The sequence below is a fragment of the Leuresthes tenuis genome, unplaced genomic scaffold (assembly GCF_036924035.1).
Source record: "Leuresthes tenuis unplaced genomic scaffold, fLeuTen1.0.hap1 SCAF_9, whole genome shotgun sequence".
Classification (NCBI taxonomy): Eukaryota; Metazoa; Chordata; class Actinopteri; order Atheriniformes; family Atherinopsidae; genus Leuresthes; species Leuresthes tenuis.
The window spans coordinates 37,101,250-37,115,091 of NW_027325363.1; the positions used below are offsets into that span (position 1 = coordinate 37,101,250).

A 13,842-nucleotide genomic window follows, 5' to 3' on the forward strand; every position below is an offset into this window, starting at 1 on the left:
GGGATGAACGAGAAGGACTGAAAGCAGCATATGCAGTTGTAGAAGACGTGCAAGGGGAACTGATCACACGACAAACAGAGAGACTGGAAGGACAGCAGTCAGCACAAAGAGCAGAAGTACTGGCAGTAATAGCAGCACTGAGGCTAGGGGAAGGGCAGGAAGTAAACATTTACACAGATTCAGCCTATGCAGCAGGAGCAGTACATGTGGAACTGAAACAGTGGTTGAGGGCTGGATTTCTAACCGCAACAAATAAACCCATCAGACATGAGGCAGAAATGAAAGAGCTAGCGGAGGCCCTACTACTCCCGAGCAAAGTAGCTGTTATCAAATGTATTTCCATGAACTCCAAAGTCTCGTTGCAGAATTTTCAAAGCAGGTGGCGAGTAGCCGAGGAGAGGGCCAACCAGCGCCGGCTCCAGAGGCTGAGTGGGTATTGCTGAGGGTCATCAAAAGAAAGTGGTCGGAGCCAAGGTGGACAGGGCCCTATCAGGTGACCGAGAGGACCTCCCACGCAGTCCGAGTCAAAGGGAAAGGTGATACGTGGTTCCATTGGAGCCAGTGTGCTGCGGCCGAGGAACCTCAACGCTCCCTAGCAGCCACTCACCAGGCGCTGAAAGATTTGTACACTGTACCGGCTGGTACAGAGGAAAAGACCACCAACCAACAAGGGGCAGAATAATCCCCTGGTGGCATTTTGCAGGCAGAAGTAGTACACTTCTGCCTCCTTGCAACGACATCATTTACGAGCAGGAAGGGTGTTAGACCCGGGCTCCAACTCAACCCTCATCGGGAGAAAGTGAAATCTCCTCAGAAGAACGGGACCAGATGACGTCATCGCAGTTGAATTGTTTTATTTTTGGATTTGTTATACTCATAATCGTGTTTGCTTGGGCTTTGCTTAAACTTGTTCTTACAGGTCATACCAAATTATAATCATTGCAGTATCACCCTTATGTTATCTTTTAATAATGTGTGCTATTTGCTAAGGAGTTGGGTAATGTTGACAAACTATAAGGTTTAAAGCTCCTCTAGGGGTAACCCCGCCTAGAGCACCCTGATAGATAAGGTCTGAATTACCAAGAAAGTTTTGCTTGCTATTTTTATCATACTGAAGACACAGTGAAACATATTAAAATGTTCTGCTGTATCCCATGTATCCGTTCACTTGCCATTAGACTTATAACTACCACTATAGAGGGGAAGGCTCCCTCCCCTTTGGTAATGCCACTGCTGAACCCTCCCGATCCTGATACAGATGAAGACGATATCATCAGAATGTCGGAGATTGTGTGAACATCTTGTAGTTATCAAAAGGGGGCGTGAGGTTTTTCAATTTATTTTTAGTCATGTATTGTTACTCAGCCATTTGTGTGATCTCTTAAAAGAGATCAAAAGGGGGTATTGTGAGTGAGGATAGCTGTATAAGGTGATATCCTGTATAACTGGCTTGCTCATTTCTGTGCTTGCACAGCACCCTGATAAGGAAATATCTCTGAGAACAACAGGTTGTAAAACTAGGACCGCACCCACAACGGTCTTCTGAAAGTAACGCCTTATACCAGTACACACACACACACACATAGAGGAAGAGATAAGATATTGACGCACACACATCTCATAAGGTGGAGACTGAACTCAAGTCTATATAACATCACACCCCTAGACAACGACAGAGCTTTTCCGTACTTTGTGCTGTTCGCATGCATTGTACTGAACTGCTCTCCGCACTTTGCAAACTGCGCAAATAAAACTGTGTTGATTCTTATATCGTCTCCTCTGTCTTCCTCCTTCACTGCATCAACGGACTCGGAAAGAGGTACAGGTTGACCTCAACAACTGCTGGGGGACCTCATCTGTCACACCTTTCCTCACTTTGCTCTCTTTTTCCCCCTGTTTAATTTTTCAAATGATTTTATGTACACGTGACATTATTGTGGTTATTAAACAACTTAAACAACAGCCAAGACACATGAACAGCACGTAGAGCCACATATTCACTCGAATGATCCCTGGGCCCGCCGACAATAAGTGCAAGTCTTTTTTTTGCGGTCAGGATGGCCGAGCGGTCTAAGGCGCTGCGTTCAGGTCGCAGTCTCCCCTGGAGGCGTGGGTTCAAATCCCACTTCTGACAAAGCAACCTTCTCCAAGAGAATGGTTTTCACTGGCAAAGGCAACCCAACTTCACTCCTTGCTTGGCTAGCGCTATATCATCTAGTTTACAGCAACATTCTTTGTGCCATCATGTTACTCTGAAGTCTTATGACCGCTCTGAATCGCAGGGAAGGGGCTTTGTGCATGAGAATCCTTTGTCCACAACTCAAGTTATTGTTACATATTAACATTTTGGCATGTACTCAACACCACCGTAAAACCTCCTGTTTTTCAGTCATTTTTGTGGAAAAATCGTCTGAAAACAAAACACTGGTCGTGACAAAAGACCTCGACAGATCGTCCCTGGTATGCAAAGTCATTGTTGGCTTTGGACAAGACAAGAATGAAACAACAGGTCTTCTGTTGTTGGACAAGGTACTTGGAAGTGAGCTTTATGGAAGAGTCTTATGAAGGAGAGGTTAGGGGGAAGATAGAGGTCCCTGCAGGCCAGGCTTCTCGTGGTGGCAATACATTTGGTGCCAAGTGAAATGCCTTCCAAAGTGCTTTGATAAAAGCAAACAAGTGTAAGATAGTTGAATATGAGATGACAGCATGTATTGAAGGCTGGTGTAAGAGCTGCTGGTCTTGAGTGATTTGTAAGGGAGGTGACTGTTTGCAAGAGGGAACTTGGCTGATGGTGGGTGAATTAGATTATACTTGGTGGGAGGCATGTGATAAAAGTCCTAGCTCTCACCGTCGGGGAATCGAACCTCGATCTTCCACGTGACAGGCGGAGATACTGACCATTATACTAACGAGGAATTTCGATGGGACAGATACAGTCGTCAATTGAAAAGACTACCGTAGCCAATGAGCGAAATAAGAGTTTTGTGTCCCATTTGAGGTGCCTTTTAAAGGAATGTTTTGAATCACGCAAAGCAATTGAGAAGAAACTAGGCATGATCTGCAGCATGCAAGTGGTGAAAAGGGCTCAACAAGAATCTCATTGTACAGGAATGTGTTTCTAACATGCACTGTATATATGACAATAAACGCTTGAATCTTGGTGGCAACACCCAGAAATTCTGCCTTGTGGTAGATGTAGGACACTCCGCATCATCAAAACAATAAAAAGTAGAATGTTTGCTCCAGAAGAAGCTAGACTTTTTTTTTTCCCTTTGCAGTGTTGATAAGTTGTAAATAGATACTACTTTGGACTCTTATGCAGATTTTTCAAACCCCCGGTACCGTATCATAGGACAACAGGACAGGGCTTTTGACCGAAGCAAACTGGATTCATATCAGGCTATTTGAAGGGGGGCTATTCACATTTAGGCCTAAGATGGGTGAGAATATCAAAACAGTATTCTAAGTACCACATCAGACTATAATGGTGATAACACACCTATTGAAATTTCAACTTCTGCAGTCTCAGCTATTATGTAAGTAATGGGTGAGAATGCTCAGGAATTTGGAGGTGAGATGGGCATCATCATGCCTCTTGAAATTTCAACTTCTGGAGGCTGATCAGCTATTATGTAAGTAATGGGTGAGAATGCTTAGGAATTTGGAGGTGAGATGGGCATCATCATGCCTCTTGAAATTTCAAATTCTGGAGGCTCATCAGCTATTATGTAAGCAGAGGTGAGAATGCTGATCATTGATGACAGTGCTACTCTTCCTGCTCTTGTTTTCTTCTCCATTTTCCTCGTTGTGGAGTCGTTAGCGGTAACCTTCCCGTAGCAGCGACACCTCTGTGACTGAAAAGACTGCAACGACTGGCGCATCGAATCCAGCCACAATATATGGTCGGAACGACAGCGTGAAGTCATCAACAACGCTCGCTCGAGCCATCACGGCAACGACGCTTGGCCTTTAAAGTGCTGCGTTAAGACCGCAGTTTCCCTTGGAGGCGGGGTTCAAATTCCACTTCTGACATTGCAAACTTCTCTACCAGAATTATTTTTACTGGCAAGGCAACCCAAGTTCACTCCTTGCTTGGCTATGCTATGTTGTATTGCTAAACTGGCACTGTATCGTCTAGTTTAAAGATTATTGCGGCCATTTTACATCTGAAGAGTTCTTGCTTCCAAATGCTTTTTGATAAAGCTTATAGTTAGGGATGGCTCAGGTAATCCTGAAACATCCCATGTTGCCCAAGCTGCTATAGGCTTAGACTGCTGGGTGACCTCATCTGTCACACCTTTCCTCACTTTGCTCTCTTTTTCCCCCTTTTTAATTTCTCAAATGATTTTATGTACACGTGACATTATTGTGGTTATTAAACAACTTAAACAACAGCCAAGACCCATGAACACCACGTAGACCCACATATTCACTCCAATGATCCCTGGGCCCGCCGACAATAAGTGCAAGTGTTTTTTTTGCAGTCAGGATGGCTGAGCGGTCTAAGGCGCTGCGTTCAGGTCCCAGTCTCCCCTGGAGGCGTGGGTTCAAATCCCACTTCTGACAAAGCAACCTTCTCTGAGAGAATGGTTTTCACTGGCAAGGCAACCCAACTTCACTCCTTGCTTGGCTAGCGCTATATCATCTAGTTTACAGCAACATTCTTTGTGCCGTCATGTTACTCTGATGTCTTATGACCGCTCTGAATCGCAGGGAAGGGGCTTGGTGCATGAGAATCCTTTGTCCACAACTCAAGTTATTGTTACATATTAACATTTTGGCATGTACTCAACACCACCGTAAAACCTCCTGTTTTTCAGTCATTTTTGTGGAAAAATCGTCTGAAAACAAAACACTGGTCGTGACAAAAGACCTCGACAGATCGTCCCTGGTATGCAAAGTCCTTCTTGGCTTTGGACAAGACAAGAATGAAACCACAGGTTTTCTGTTGTTGGACAAAGTACTTGGAAGTGAGCTTTATGGAAGAGTGGTATGAAGGAGAGGTTAGGGGGAAGTCCTTGTTGGCTTTGGACAAGACAAGAATGAAACAACAGGTCTTCTGTTGTTGGACAAGGTACTTGGAAGTGAGCTTTATGGAAGAGTCTTATGAAGGAGAGGTTAGGGGGAAGATAGAGGTCCCTGCAGGCCAGGCTTCTCGTGGTGGCAATACATTTGGCGCCAAGTGAAATGCCTTCCAAAGTGCTTTGATAAAAGCAAACAAGTGTAAGATAGTTGAATATGAGATGACAGCATGTATTGAAGGCTGGTGTAAGAGCTGCTGGTCTTGAGTGATTTGTAAGGGAGGTGACTGTTTGCAAGAGGGAACTTGGCTGATGGTGGGTGAATTAGATTATACTTGGTGGGAGGCATGTGATAAAAGTCCTAGCTCTCCCCGTCGGGGAATCGAACCCCGATCTTCCGCGTGACAGGCGGAGATACTGACCATTATACGAACGAGGAATTTCGATGGGACAGATACAGTCGTCATTTGAAAAGACTACCGTAGCCAATGAGCGAAATAAGAGTTTTGTGTCCCATTTGAGGTGCCTTTTAAAGGAATGTTTTGAATCACGCAAAGCTATTGAGAAGAAACTAGGCATGATCTGCAGCATGCAAGTGGTGAAAAGGGCTCAACAAGAATCTCATTGTACAGGAATGTGTTTCTAACATGCACTGTATATATGACAATAAACGCTTGAATCTTGAATCTTGGTGGCAACACCCAGAAATTCTGCCTTGTGGTAGATGTAGGACACTCCGCATCATCAAAACAAAAAAAAGTAGAATGTTTGCTCCAGAAGAAGCTAGACTTTTTTTTTCCCTTTGCAGTGTTGATAAGTTGTAAATAGATTCTACTTTGGACCCTTATGCAGATTTTTCAAACCCCCGGTACCGTATCATAGGACAACAGGACAGGGCTTTTGCCCGAAGCAAACTGGATTCATATCAGGCTATTTGAAGGGGGGCTATTCACATTTAGGCCTAAGATGGGTGAGAATATCAAAACAGTATTCTAAGTACCACATCAGACTATAATGGTGATAACACACCTATTGAAATTTCAACTTCTGCAGTCTCAGCTATTATGTAAGTAATGGGTGAGAATGCTCAGGAATTTGGAGGTGAGATGGGCATCATCATGCCTCTTGAAATTTCAAATTCTGGAGGCTCATCAGCTATTATGTAAGTAATGGGTGAGAATGCTTAGGAATTTGGAGGTGAGATGGGCATCATCATGCCTCTTGAAATTTCAAATTCTGGAGGCTCATCAGCTATTATGTAAGCAGAGGTGAGAATGCTGATCATTGATGACAGTGCTACTCTTCCTGCTCTTGTTTTCTTCTCCATTTTCCTCGTTGTGGAGTCGTTAGCGGTAACCTTCCCGTAGCAGCGACACCTCTGTGACTGAAAAGACTGCAACGACTGGTGCATCGACTCCAGCCACAATATATGGTCGGAACGACAGCGTGAAGTCATCAACACCGCTCGCTCGAGCCATCACGGCAACGACGCTTGGCCTTTAAAGTGCTGCATTAAGACCGCAGTTTCCCTTGGAGGCGGGGTTCAAATTCCACTTCTGACATTGCAAACTTCTCCAACAGAATGATTTTTACTGGCAAGGCAACCCAAGTTCACTCCTCGCTTGGCTATGCTACGTTGTATTGCTAAACTGGCACTGTATCGTCTAGTTTAAAGATTATTGCGGCCGTTTTACATCTGAAGAGTTCTTGCTTCCAAATGCTTTTTGATAAAGCTTATAGTTAGGGATGGCTCAGGTAATCCTGAAACATCCCATGTTGCCCAAGCTGCTATAGGCTTAGACTGCTGGGTGACCTCATCTGTCACACCTTTCCTCACTTTGCTCTCTTTTTCCCCCTTTTTAATTTCTCAAATGATTTTATGTACACGTGACATTATTGTGGTTATTAAACAACTTAAACAACAGCCAAGACCCATGAACACCACGTAGACCCACATATTCACTCGAATGATCCCTGGGCCCGCCGACAATAAGTGCAAGTGTTTTTTTTGCAGTCAGGATGGCCGAGCGGTCTAAGGCGCTGCGTTCAGGTCCCAGTCTCCTCTGGAGGCGTGGGTTCAAATCCCACTTCTGACAAAGCAACCTTCTCTGAGAGAATGGTTTTCACTGGCAAGGCAACCCAACTTCACTCCTTGCTTGGCTAGCGCTATATCATCTAGTTTACAGCAACATTCTTTGTGCCGTCATGTTACTCTGATGTCTTATGACCGCTCTGAATCGCAGGGAAGGGGCTTGGTGCATGAGAATCCTTTGTCCACAACTCAAGTTATTGTTACATATTAACATTTTGGCATGTACTCAACACCACCGTAAAACCTCCTGTTTTTCAGTCATTTTTGTGGAAAAATCGTCTGAAAACAAAACACTGGTCGTGACAAAAGACCTCGACAGATCGTCCCTGGTATGCAAAGTCCTTCTTGGCTTTGGACAAGACAAGAATGAAACCACAGGTTTTCTGTTGTTGGACAAAGTACTTGGAAGTGAGCTTTATGGAAGAGTGGTATGAAGGAGAGGTTAGGGGGAAGTCCTTGTTGGCTTTGGACAAGACAAGAATGAAACAACAGGTCTTCTGTTGTTGGACAAGGTACTTGGAAGTGAGCTTTATGGAAGAGTCTTATGAAGGAGAGGTTAGGGGGAAGATAGAGGTCCCTGCAGGCCAGGCTTCTCGTGGTGGCAATACATTTGGCGCCAAGTGAAATGCCTTCCAAAGTGCTTTGATAAAAGCAAACAAGTGTAAGATAGTTGAATATTGGCTGATGGTGGGTGAATTAGATTATACTTGGTGGGAGGCATGTGATAAAAGTCCTGGTTCTCCCCGTCGGGGAATCGAACCCCGATCTTCTGCGTGACAGGCGGAGATACTGACCATTATACTAACGAGGAATTTCGATGGGACAGATACAGTCGTCATTTGAAAAGACTACCGTAGCCAATGAGCGAAATAAGAGTTTTGTGTCCCATTTGAGGTGCCTTTTAAAGGAATGTTTTGAATCACGCAAAGCAATTGAGAAGAAACTAGGCATGATCTGCAGCATGCAAGTGGTGAAAAGGGCTCAACAAGAATCTCATTGTACAGGAATGTGTTTCTAACATGCACTGTATATATGACAATAAACGCTTGAATCTTGAATCTTGGTGGCAACACCCAGAAATTCTGCCTTGTGGTAGATGTAGGACACTCCGCATCATCAAAACAATAAAAAGTAGAATGTTTGCTCCAGAAGAAGCTAGACTTTTTTTTTCCCTTTGCAGTGTTGATAAGTTGTAAATAGATTCTACTTTGGACCCTTATGCAGATTTTTCAAACCCCCGGTACCGTATCATAGGACAACAGGACAGGGCTTTTGACCGAAGCAAACTGGATTCATATCAGGCTATTTGAAGGGGGGCTATTCACATTTAGGCCTAAGATGGGTGAGAATATCAAAACAGTATTCTAAGTACCACATCAGACTATAATGGTGATAACACACCTATTGAAATTTCAACTTCTGCAGTCTCAGCTATTATGTAAGTAATGGGTGAGAATGCTCAGGAATTTGGAGGTGAGATGGGCATCATCGTGCCTCTTGAAATTTCAACTTCTGGAGGCTGATCAGCTATTATGTAAGTAATGGGTGAGAATGCTTAGGAATTTGGAGGTGAGATGGGCATCATCATGCCTCTTGAAATTTCAAATTCTGGAGGCTCATCAGCTATTATGTAAGTAATGGGTGAGAATGCTTAGGAATTTGGAGGTGAGATGGGCATCATCATGCCTCTTGAAATTTCAAATTCTGGAGGCTCATCAGCTATTATGTAAGCAGAGGTGAGAATGCTGATCATTGATGACAGTGCTACTCTTCCTGCTCTTGTTTTCTTCTCCATTTTCCTCGTTGTGGAGTCGTTAGCGGTAACCTTCCCGTAGCAGCGACACCTCTGTGACTGAAAAGACTGCAACGACTGGCGCATCGACTCCAGCCACAATATATGGTCGGAACGACAGCGTGAAGTCATCAACACCGCTCGCTCGAGCCATCACGGCAACGACGCTTGGCCTTTAAAGTGCTGCATTAAGACCGCAGTTTCCCTTGGAGGCGGGGTTCAAATTCCACTTCTGACATTGCAAACTTCTCCAACAGAATGATTTTTACTGGCAAGGCAACCCAAGTTCACTCCTCGCTTGGCTATGCTACGTTGTATTGCTAAACTGGCACTGTATCGTCTAGTTTAAAGATTATTGCGGCCGTTTTACATCTGAAGAGTTCTTGCTTCCAAATGCTTTTTGATAAAGCTTATAGTTAGGGATGGCTCAGGTAATCCTGAAACATCCCATGTTGCCCAAGCTGCTATAGGCTTAGACTGCTGGGGGACCTCATCTGTCACACCTTTCCTCACTTTGCTCTCTTTTTCCCCCTGTTTAATTTCTCAAATGATTTTATGTACACGTGACATTATTGTGGTTATTAAACAACTTAAACAACAGCCAAGACCCATGAACACCACGTAGACAAACATATTCACTCGAATGATCCCTGGGCCCGCCGACAATAAGTGCAAGTCTTTTTTTTGCGGTCAGGATGGCCGAGCGGTCTAAGGCGCTGCGTTCAGGTCGCAGTCTCCCCTGGAGGCGTGGGTTCAAATCCCACTTCTGACAAAGCAACCTTCTCTGAGAGAATGGTTTTCACTGGCAAGGCAACCCAACTTCACTCCTTGCTTGGCTAGCGCTATATCATCTAGTTTACAGCAACATTCTTTGTGCCGTCATGTTACTCTGATGTCTTATGACCGCTCTGAATCGCAGGGAAGGGGCTTGGTGCATGAGAATCCTTTGTCCACAACTCAAGTTATTGTTACATATTAACATTTTGGCATGTACTCAACACCACCGTAAAACCTCCTGTTTTTCAGTCATTTTTGTGGAAAAATCGTCTGAAAACAAAACACTGGTCGTGACAAAAGACCTCGACAGATCGTCCCTGGTATGCAAAGTCCTTCTTGGCTTTGGACAAGACAAGAATGAAACCACAGGTTTTCTGTTGTTGGACAAAGTACTTGGAAGTGAGCTTTATGGAAGAGTGGTATGAAGGAGAGGTTAGGGGGAAGTCCTTGTTGGCTTTGGACAAGACAAGAATGAAACAACAGGTCTTCTGTTGTTGGACAAGGTACTTGGAAGTGAGCTTTATGGAAGAGTCTTATGAAGGAGAGGTTAGGGGGAAGATAGAGGTCCCTGCAGGCCAGGCTTCTCGTGGTGGCAATACATTTGGCGCCAAGTGAAATGCCTTCCAAAGTGCTTTGATAAAAGCAAACAAGTGTAAGATAGTTGAATATTGGCTGATGGTGGGTGAATTAGATTATACTTGGTGGGAGGCATGTGATAAAAGTCCTGGTTCTCCCCGTCGGGGAATCGAACCCCGATCTTCTGCGTGACAGGCGGAGATACTGACCATTATACTAACGAGGAATTTCGATGGGACAGATACAGTCGTCATTTGAAAAGACTACCGTAGCCAATGAGCGAAATAAGAGTTTTGTGTCCCATTTGAGGTGCCTTTTAAAGGAATGTTTTGAATCACGCAAAGCAATTGAGAAGAAACTAGGCATGATCTGCAGCATGCAAGTGGTGAAAAGGGCTCAACAAGAATCTCATTGTACAGGAATGTGTTTCTAACATGCACTGTATATATGACAATAAACGCTTGAATCTTGAATCTTGGTGGCAACACCCAGAAATTCTGCCTTGTGGTAGATGTAGGACACTCCGCATCATCAAAACAATAAAAAGTAGAATGTTTGCTCCAGAAGAAGCTAGACTTTTTTTTTCCCTTTGCAGTGTTGATAAGTTGTAAATAGATTCTACTTTGGACCCTTATGCAGATTTTTCAAACCCCCGGTACCGTATCATAGGACAACAGGACAGGGCTTTTGACCGAAGCAAACTGGATTCATATCAGGCTATTTGAAGGGGGGCTATTCACATTTAGGCCTAAGATGGGTGAGAATATCAAAACAGTATTCTAAGTACCACATCAGACTATAATGGTGATAACACACCTATTAAAATTTCAACTTCTGCAGTCTCAGCTATTATGTAAGTAATGGGTGAGAATGCTCAGGAATTTGGAGGTGAGATGGGCATCATCGTGCCTCTTGAAATTTCAACTTCTGGAGGCTGATCAGCTATTATGTAAGTAATGGGTGAGAATGCTTAGGAATTTGGAGGTGAGATGGGCATCATCATGCCTCTTGAAATTTCAAATTCTGGAGGCTCATCAGCTATTATGTAAGTAATGGGTGAGAATGCTTAGGAATTTGGAGGTGAGATGGGCATCATCATGCCTCTTGAAATTTCAAATTCTGGAGGCTCATCAGCTATTATGTAAGCAGAGGTGAGAATGCTGATCATTGATGACAGTGCTACTCTTCCTGCTCTTGTTTTCTTCTCCATTTTCCTCGTTGTGGAGTCGTTAGCGGTAACCTTCCCGTAGCAGCGACACCTCTGTGACTGAAAAGACTGCAACGACTGGCGCATCGACTCCAGCCACAATATATGGTCGGAACGACAGCGTGAAGTCATCAACACCGCTCGCTCGAGCCATCACGGCAACGACGCTTGGCCTTTAAAGTGCTGCATTAAGACCGCAGTTTCCCTTGGAGGCGGGGTTCAAATTCCACTTCTGACATTGCAAACTTCTCCAACAGAATGATTTTTACTGGCAAGGCAACCCAAGTTCACTCCTCGCTTGGCTATGCTACGTTGTATTGCTAAACTGGCACTGTATCGTCTAGTTTAAAGATTATTGCGGCCGTTTTACATCTGAAGAGTTCTTGCTTCCAAATGCTTTTTGATAAAGCTTATAGTTAGGGATGGCTCAGGTAATCCTGAAACATCCCATGTTGCCCAAGCTGCTATAGGCTTAGACTGCTGGGGGACCTCATCTGTCACACCTTTCCTCACTTTGCTCTCTTTTTCCCCCTGTTTAATTTCTCAAATGATTTTATGTACACGTGACATTATTGTGGTTATTAAACAACTTAAACAACAGCCAAGACCCATGAACACCACGTAGACAAACATATTCACTCGAATGATCCCTGGGCCCGCCGACAATAAGTGCAAGTCTTTTTTTTGCGGTCAGGATGGCCGAGCGGTCTAAGGCGCTGCGTTCAGGTCGCAGTCTCCCCTGGAGGCGTGGGTTCAAATCCCACTTCTGACAAAGCAACCTTCTCTGAGAGAATGGTTTTCACTGGCAAGGCAACCCAACTTCACTCCTTGCTTGGCTAGCGCTATATCATCTAGTTTACAGCAACATTCTTTGTGCCGTCATGTTACTCTGATGTCTTATGACCGCTCTGAATCGCAGGGAAGGGGCTTGGTGCATGAGAATCCTTTGTCCACAACTCAAGTTATTGTTACATATTAACATTTTGGCATGTACTCAACACCACCGTAAAACCTCCTGTTTTTCAGTCATTTTTGTGGAAAAATCGTCTGAAAACAAAACACTGGTCGTGACAAAAGACCTCGACAGATCGTCCCTGGTATGCAAAGTCCTTCTTGGCTTTGAACAAGACAAGAATGAAACCACAGGTTTTCTGTTGTTGGACAAAGTACTTGGAAGTGAGCTTTATGGAAGAGTGGTATGAAGGAGAGGTTAGGGGGAAGTCCTTGTTGGCTTTGGACAAGACAAGAATGAAACAACAGGTCTTCTGTTGTTGGACAAGGTACTTGGAAGTGAGCTTTATGGAAGAGTCTTATGAAGGAGAGGTTAGGGGGAAGATAGAGGTCCCTGCAGGCCAGGCTTCTCGTGGTGGCAATACATTTGGCGCCAAGTGAAATGCCTTCCAAAGTGCTTTGATAAAAGCAAACAAGTGTAAGATAGTTGAATATGAGATGACAGCATGTATTGAAGGCTGGTGTAAGAGCTGCTGGTCTTGAGTGATTTGTAAGGGAGGTGACTGTTTGCAAGAGGGAACTTGGCTGATGGTGGGTGAATTAGATTATACTTGGTGGGAGGCATGTGATAAAAGTGCTAGCTCTCCCCGTCGGGGAATCAAACCCCGATCTTCTGCGTGACAGGCGGAGATACTGACCATTATACTAACGAGGAATTTCGATGGGACAGATACAGTCGTCATTTGAAAAGACTACCGTAGCCAATGAGCGAATGAGTGTGTATATAACTAATCCAAATTAAATGACCTTTCCATAGTCCTAAATTTATCCATATTAAGTTACTTTTAATTGCATAATATGTACGATTAAATATATGCATACATAGACATATATAACCCCAAATTGAGGACAAAGAGACTTAAAGGCATTGATAATAATTCCTTTTAATTTAAAATGACTCACGTGAATCTCAGGAAAGTAAAACTGACCCGTCTCCGTTGCGGGCTGGACACACAACAGGTCCTGTGAGGCAATTATGAGTATTCCGTTTAATTAACTTATTAACAGGTTTTCCTGAAGTAGACTTGAGAAGTAACTTTGCAAAACCATTATCTTTTCCAAAATTGGCCGCAATTAAGACCGAAGTCCGACGCACAACAGAAAATGGGCATTTAAACTGCGCTCTTTAACTACAGGTCAGCTGGGAGCGGAGAAGCCGCGACGCCATTATGCAAACAACAGTGTGCTTAATGAGCCCCACTCGTTAAAAGACGGCTCTCCAACAGTTCAATGACGAAGTTGAAAACTGGTCGAAAACATACCATAGAAAGTCCAGCCACAACTGAAAAGTTCCTTCGTCCACAGAAATAGCCTCCACGAAGTCGTCCCGAAGAAAGAAAATCCAGGAGAAGTGGAAAAGTCCGCA

The 13,842-nt window shown here is 44.1% G+C and overlaps 4 non-coding genes across 4 annotated transcripts; all 4 read left to right on the forward strand.

The window, feature by feature from the left end:
- Nucleotides 1–2,051: 2,051 nt before the first annotated feature.
- Nucleotides 2,052–2,134, forward strand: trnal-cag (transfer RNA leucine (anticodon CAG)). Its single transcript has one exon. It is a non-coding gene; the product is annotated as a tRNA-Leu (tRNA).
- A 4,900-nt stretch (nucleotides 2,135–7,034) lies between these two features.
- Nucleotides 7,035–7,117, forward strand: trnal-cag (transfer RNA leucine (anticodon CAG)). Its single transcript has one exon. It is a non-coding gene; the product is annotated as a tRNA-Leu (tRNA).
- A 2,477-nt stretch (nucleotides 7,118–9,594) lies between these two features.
- trnal-cag (transfer RNA leucine (anticodon CAG)) lies at nucleotides 9,595–9,677 on the forward strand. The gene has a single exon. It is a non-coding gene; the product is annotated as a tRNA-Leu (tRNA).
- Nucleotides 9,678–12,154: 2,477 nt separating this feature from the next.
- On the forward strand, nucleotides 12,155–12,237 carry trnal-cag (transfer RNA leucine (anticodon CAG)). Its single transcript has one exon. It is a non-coding gene; the product is annotated as a tRNA-Leu (tRNA).
- Nucleotides 12,238–13,842: the final 1,605 nt, after the last annotated feature.